A 6705-nucleotide genomic window follows, 5' to 3' on the forward strand; every position below is an offset into this window, starting at 1 on the left:
AGATATACACAAGTACACAACGCAAAAAAAAAAAACAAGACATGGCAATGGAGCGAGGTCGAGGTAGACCTGCGAGGGACCAGAGAGAGGGGGGGGGTGGAGATGGTGGGCGGGAGGGTGGTCGGGAGAGAGAGAGAGAGAGAGAGAGAGAGAGAGAATCTTGAATTAACGTCGCCAGTATTGCATTAGCCATACTTTGGAGTTTTTAACTTGCTGATGGGCAGCAAATTTACACTGCTGCTTTAGAGTACAAACTCTTTTGCAAAATGTAACAGAGTAGGAAGATAAAAACTTATGAGCAGCACTATCTAATAAAATAGGGAAAAGTAGTGGGGGAGAACATGAGTCTGTAGAAAGTAAAATTTCAGGTTATCCCAATAATATTTATATAGAGAGATAGAACAGCAAATAGACATGAAAAGGGGTATGTATGTCTGCAAACATTTTTTTCTATTAATCTCACTCTTAGTTATAGAAAAAAACTATTTATATTCAATCAATAAACATTTATTAAGCACCTACTATATGCTAAGCACAGGCTGAGCACTGGGGATACCAAAAATAAGGTAAAAGACAGTCCCTGTCCTCAAGGAGCTTACAATCTATTGCAGTAGAAACATGAAAAAAAATATAAAAACAAATTATATACAGAATAAACAAGAAATAATTAACAAAAGGAAGGCACTAGAATTAAGAAGAGTTGGGAAAGGCTTCTTGTAAAAAATGGGATTTTAGTTGGAACTTAAAGAATGCCACAGAAATCAGTAAGCAGAATTGGGTAGGGAGAATGGAGGGCAGCCAGAGAAAATGCCTGGACTGAGAGATTGAATGCCTTGTTCATGGAATAGCAAGGTAGCCAGTGTCACTGGATCAAGGAATACATTTCAGGGATTAAGGTTTAAGAAGACTGAAAAGGTAGGAGGGGGTTAGGTTATGAAGGGTTTTGAATGCCAAACAAAGGATTTTGTATTTGATCCTGGAGGCAATAGGGAGCCACTAGAGTTTATTGAGTAGTGGAACGTCATGAACAGACCTATGCTTTAGGTTAAGTCAATTTGGTGACTGAAAGAAAGACAGATTGGAGTAGGGGAAAGAATTGAGGCAGACTGAGCCATCAGCAGGCTATTGCAAAAATCCAGGCAAGGACCTGCCCTAGAGTGGTGGCAGTGTCAGAGGAGAGAAAGGGAGAGATTGGAGAGATGTTGTAAAGGTAAAATCAACAGGCTTCACCAACAGACTATTGAGGGATGAGAGATAGTGAGGAGTTGAGGATGACTATTAGGTTGAAAGTCTAAGGGAATGAAAGGATGCTGTTTCCATCTATAATAATAGAAATAATAGGATGGGAGTAGGGCTTTGGGGAAAAGATAATGAGTTCTGTTTTTGACATCTTTTAAGCTGTCAACTGGATATCCAGTTTGAGATGTTTCAAAACCAATTGGGAATGCAAGATTAGAGGTCAGCAAAGAGGTTGGGACAGCATAGTTGGATTTCAGAATTGTCAGAAAAGAGATGGTAATTAAAAAACAATTTTTAATATTCATTTTTTAAAAATTTTGAGTTCCAAATTCTCTCCCTGCATCCCTTCCTCTCCTGAAAAAAATTAAGTGAAAAATAGTACACTTTGATCTGCATTCAGAAAGTTTCAGTTCTTATTCTGGAGGTGGATAGCATTTTTCATAATGAGTACTTTGGAATTGTCATGGATAATTATTGCTGAAAATAGCTGTCATTCGCAGTTTATAATCATATAATATTGCTGTTATACAGCAATGGTCTTCTAGTTCTCCCTTTACTTTGCATCAGTTGATGTAAGTCTTTTCAGGTTTTTCTGAAAGCATCTTGCTCATCATTTCTTAGAGCAAAATGGTATTTCACTACAATCCTATATCACAGCTTGTTTAGCCATTCCCCAATTGATGGGTATTTCCTCAATTTCCAATTCTTTGCCACCACAAAAAAAAACCTGCTAAACATACTTTTTGTAAAAATAGGTCCTTTTCCTTATTTTTTCTTAAATCTCTTTCAAATATGAATCTAGTAATGGTAGCTAAGTCAAAGAATAGATATAGATTTCTAGCCCTTTGGGCATAGTTCCAAATTGCCCTCCAGAATGGTTGGATCAGTTCACAATTCCCATATGGTAATTTTTAAGGGCACTCAGGGGTGAGTTTTCAAGACATCTCAAATAGTGAAATATTCCCCCCAAAATGGGAAAAAAATATTCATTTATAGTTTATCTTTTTTATTAAGTGACCAAGAAGAAATCAAGAATTACTTTCTATACCTACTTTCTCAGAGCTGTATAAAAATTTTTAGTCTTTATGAGAATTATTTTGACTCATATTGACCTGGTCTCTCTTGACCTCGACCCTTGCTGCTAGGGAAAACTATCCCTGTCTACTCCTGGGAGTTCCTCACTCCCAAGAATACACAAACACACACACATACACACACACACACACGACATTTAGCTTTGCTGTTCTCTTTTAATAAACTATGTCCCATACAATGTTAAAAAAATTTTTTTGGTCTTTATTAATTTGTTAATTTACTGTGAGTTTATAAGATTCAGTTCCCTAGTTCTTTGAGTTTCAAATTTTCTCCCCTCCTCCCCTCCCCAAGACAGCATACAACTAACTATAGGATCTGCAAATAGTTTCACATTAGACATGTCAGGTTATAAAGGAAGATTATATGAGATGGAATGAACAATAGGAAAGAGGAAACAAAACCAAACAAGAAAAAGAAAGAGAGCAGGTAATTTGCTTCAATCTGCATTCAAACTCTGTTCTTTCTAGTTCTTTATCTGAATGTAGACATCTCTCTCCATCATGAGTCTTTTGGAGTTTACTTATGGCCCTGCATTTCTGAGGAGAGTCCGGTCTATCAAAGTTGGTCATCACACATACGTTGTATCTGTAATCGTGTACCATTATTTCCTGGTTCTGCTCTTCTCACTCAGCATTGGTTCATATAAGCCTCTCCAGATAAATATGAAGTCCATCTGCTCTTCATTCCTTATGGTGCAATAGTATTCCATTACATTCATATACCATAACTTGTTTAGCCATTCCCCAATTGATAGCCATCCCCTTAATTTCCAATTCTTTGACACCACAAAAAGAGCTGCTATAAATATTTCTGTACATATGAGTCTTCCTTCCACTTCTATGATCTCTTTGGGATACAACCCTAGAAGTGGTATTGCTTAGTCAAAGGATATGAAATTACTCATAGTCCTTTGGGCATAGTTCCATATTGCTCACCAGAATGGGTGGATCAGTTCACAACTCCACCAGCAATGTATTAGTGCTCCAATTTTTTCACATCCTCTCCAGCATTTATCATTTTCCTGTTTTGTCATCTTAGCCAATCTCACTGGTGAGATGTGGTACCTCAGAGTTGTTTTGATTTGCATTTCTCTATTCAATAGTGATTTAGAGCATTTTTTCATATGTTTATGGATATCTTTAATTTCTTCCTCTGAGAACTGCCTGTTCATATCCTTTGACCATTTATCAATTGAGGACTGACTTGTATTCTTATAGATTTGGCTCAATTCTCTGTATATTTTAGAAATGAGACCTTTATCAGAGACATTGGTTGTAAAAATTCTTTCCCAATTTCCCACTTCCCTCTTAATCTTGGTTACATTGGCTTTGTTTGTACAGAAGCGTTTCAATTTCATGTAATCAAAGTTATCCATTTTGCATTTTATAATGCTCTCTAATTCTTGTTTAGTCATGAAGTCTTCCCCTCTCCATAAATCTGACAGGTAAATTATTCCTTGCTTTCCCAGATTTCTTATAGTATCATCCTTTATACCTAGATCATGCACCCATTTAGTCTTAATTTTGGTATACAGTGTTAGATAATGGTCTATGCCCAATTTCTGCCATACTATATTCTAATTTTCCCAGCAGTTTTTGTCAAATAGTGAGTTCTTATCCCAAAAACTGGGGTCTTTGGGTTTATCAAAGAGTAGATTATTATAGTCATTGACTGATGAGTCTTGTTTACCCAATCTATTCCATTGATCCACTGCTCTATTCCTCAGCCAATACCAAGTAGTTTTGATGACTACTGCTTTATAATGCAGATTAAAATCTGGTATAGCTAGGCCACCTTCTCTAGCATTTCTTTTCGTTAATTCCCTTGATATTCTGGACCTTTTGTTCTTCCAAATGAATTTTATTACTATTTTTTCTAGTTCTATAAAGTAATTTTTTGGTAAATTAATTGGTATGGCACTAAATATATGACTTAATTTAGGTAAAATTGTCATTTTTATTATATTAGCTCTACCTAGCCATGAGCAATTGATGTTTTCCCAGTTAGGTTAGATCTGACTTTATTTGTGTGAAAAATGTTTTGTAGTTGTGTTCATACAGGTCCTGGGTTTGTTTTGGCAGGTAGATCCCCAAATATTTTATAATGTCTACAGTGACTTTAAATGGGATTTCTCTTTCTATAGCTTGCTGTTGGATGTCATTAGAAATATAAGGAATGCCAAGGATTTATGTGGGTTTATTTTATATCCTGCAACTTTGCCAAATTTATTCATTGTCTCAAGTAGTTTTTACTTGATTCTTTAGGATTCTCTAAGTATATCATCATATCATCTGCAAAGAGAGATAACTTGTTCTCTTCTTTGCCTAATTTGATTCCTTTGATTTCTTTTTTTTTCTCTAATTGCTATTGCTAACATTTCTAGTACCAGACTGAATAAGAGGGGTGATAGTGGACACCCTTGTTTCACCCCTGATCTTACTGGAAATGCTTCTAGCTTATCCCCATTACATATAATACTTGTTGATGGCTTTAAATAGATGCTACTTAATATTTTAAGGAAGGCTCCATTTATTCCTATACTTTCTAGTGTTTTTAATAGGAATGGATGTTGTACTTTGTCAAAAGCCTTTCTGCATCTATTGAGATAATCATGTGGTTTCTGCTAGTTTTATTGTTGATATGATCAATTATACTGATGGTTTTCCTAATATTAAACCATCCTTGCATTCCTAGAATAAATCCTACCTGATCAAAGTGTATTATTCTTGTGATAAGTTTCTGTAGTCTTTTTGCTAATGTTTTATTTAAAAATTTTTCATCTATATTCATGAGGGAAATTGGTCTATAATTTCCTTTTTCCATTTTATCTCTTCCTGATTTAGTATGTTATTTCTTTTTCGCATGAAGATTGACAGGAACAGATCTCATGCAAAGCTCCTCTCCCTCCCCTCTTTCCCTCTATTATGATACATTTTGTGTCTGTTCTCGATAGAGTCCTATGCTTAACTGGCTGTGTTATTTCCTCCTTGCACCAGAACCAGTGAGGGAAAAGCTCACATAATGCTCATCTCCCTCCCTTCTTTCCCTGAGGTATTGTTTTTATGCCTCTTTATGTGGCATAATTTACCTTTTTCCACTTCATTCATTCCTCTTCTTCCATTGCAGTCCCTTTGTGGCCCTTAATAAGGTTTTTTTTAATTGTCATTTTGTGTAATTTATACCCATACCCTCTATTTGTCTATAAATAGTTTGCTCTTATTAAATAACAAGGTATGTGTGTGTATGTGTTTTCCTTGTTTACCTTTCTATATCTCTCTTGCATTTCATAATTAGAGGTTGAATTTTTCATTGAGCTCTGGCTTTTTCATCAGGAAGGTCTGGAAATCCATTATATCATTGAATGATCATCTCCTTGCCTGGAAGAATATGGTCAATTTTGCTGGGTAGATGATCCTGGGTTGTAACCCGAGCTCTTTTGCCTTGCAAAAAATTGTATTCCACTTCCTCTGATCTTTCAGTGTAGAGGCTTCCAGGTCCTGTGCAATCCTCACTGCAGTTCCACGATATTTGAATTGTTTCTTTCTGGCCACTTGAAGTATTTTTCCTTTACCTGGTAGTTCTGGAGTTTGGCCACAACATTTTGAGAACTTTTCAATTTGGGATCTCTTTCAGGAGTTGTCCAGTGGATTTTCTCGATTTCTATTTTACCCTCTGGTTCCAGTATCTCAGCAAGATTTTCCTTGATGAGCTCTTGGAAGATGTTGTCCAGGTTCATTTTTTCATCATGATTTTACCAGTAGGCCTATGATTCTCAGATTATCTCTCAGTTAATTTTTCCATTGAGATATTTACCTCTTTTTCTAATTTTTCATTCTTGATGTTTTGTTTGACTAATTCTTGGTTCCTCATAGAGTTTTTCGCTTCAATTTGGTTGATTCTAGTTTTTAGTGAATTTTTTTCCTCAGTTAGTTTTTGGAGCTCCTTTTTCACATCACACATTTTTCTTTTTAGCGAGCTGTTTTCTTCATTGTAATGTTTTTCTAATTTTGCAGTTTTGATTTTAAAATAATTATTCATTTTATCTTCTATTGCTCTAATTTGGTTTTCAAAGTTCCTTTTGAGCTCATCTAAGAATTCTTTCTGTGCTTGAGACCAGTTGGACTCCAGAGTCTTTGCCTTTGCAGTCTGCTTTCTACCCATTTTGAGGCAGGGCCCTAGCCAAGCCCTTCCTCTAGGGTTCCCAAGCCTTTACAACTTAAGGTTTTGCCCTGGAGCAATAATTACCATGTTTTGGGGGGGAGGGGGGAGGGGAGCAGGGATTGGAGTAGCCGGGGATCAATCTGTCATCCTGGTCCCTGGAAGTCCAGATAGGAGCTTTTTAAATTTCTGGGCTGTGGACTGGTAGTCCCA

Source organism: Petaurus breviceps, unplaced genomic scaffold (genome assembly GCF_028583685.1).
Source record: "Petaurus breviceps papuanus isolate PSGF00001 unplaced genomic scaffold, PetGlider_PUasm1.0 90604, whole genome shotgun sequence".
In the NCBI taxonomy this organism is placed as follows: domain Eukaryota; kingdom Metazoa; phylum Chordata; class Mammalia; order Diprotodontia; family Petauridae; genus Petaurus; species Petaurus breviceps.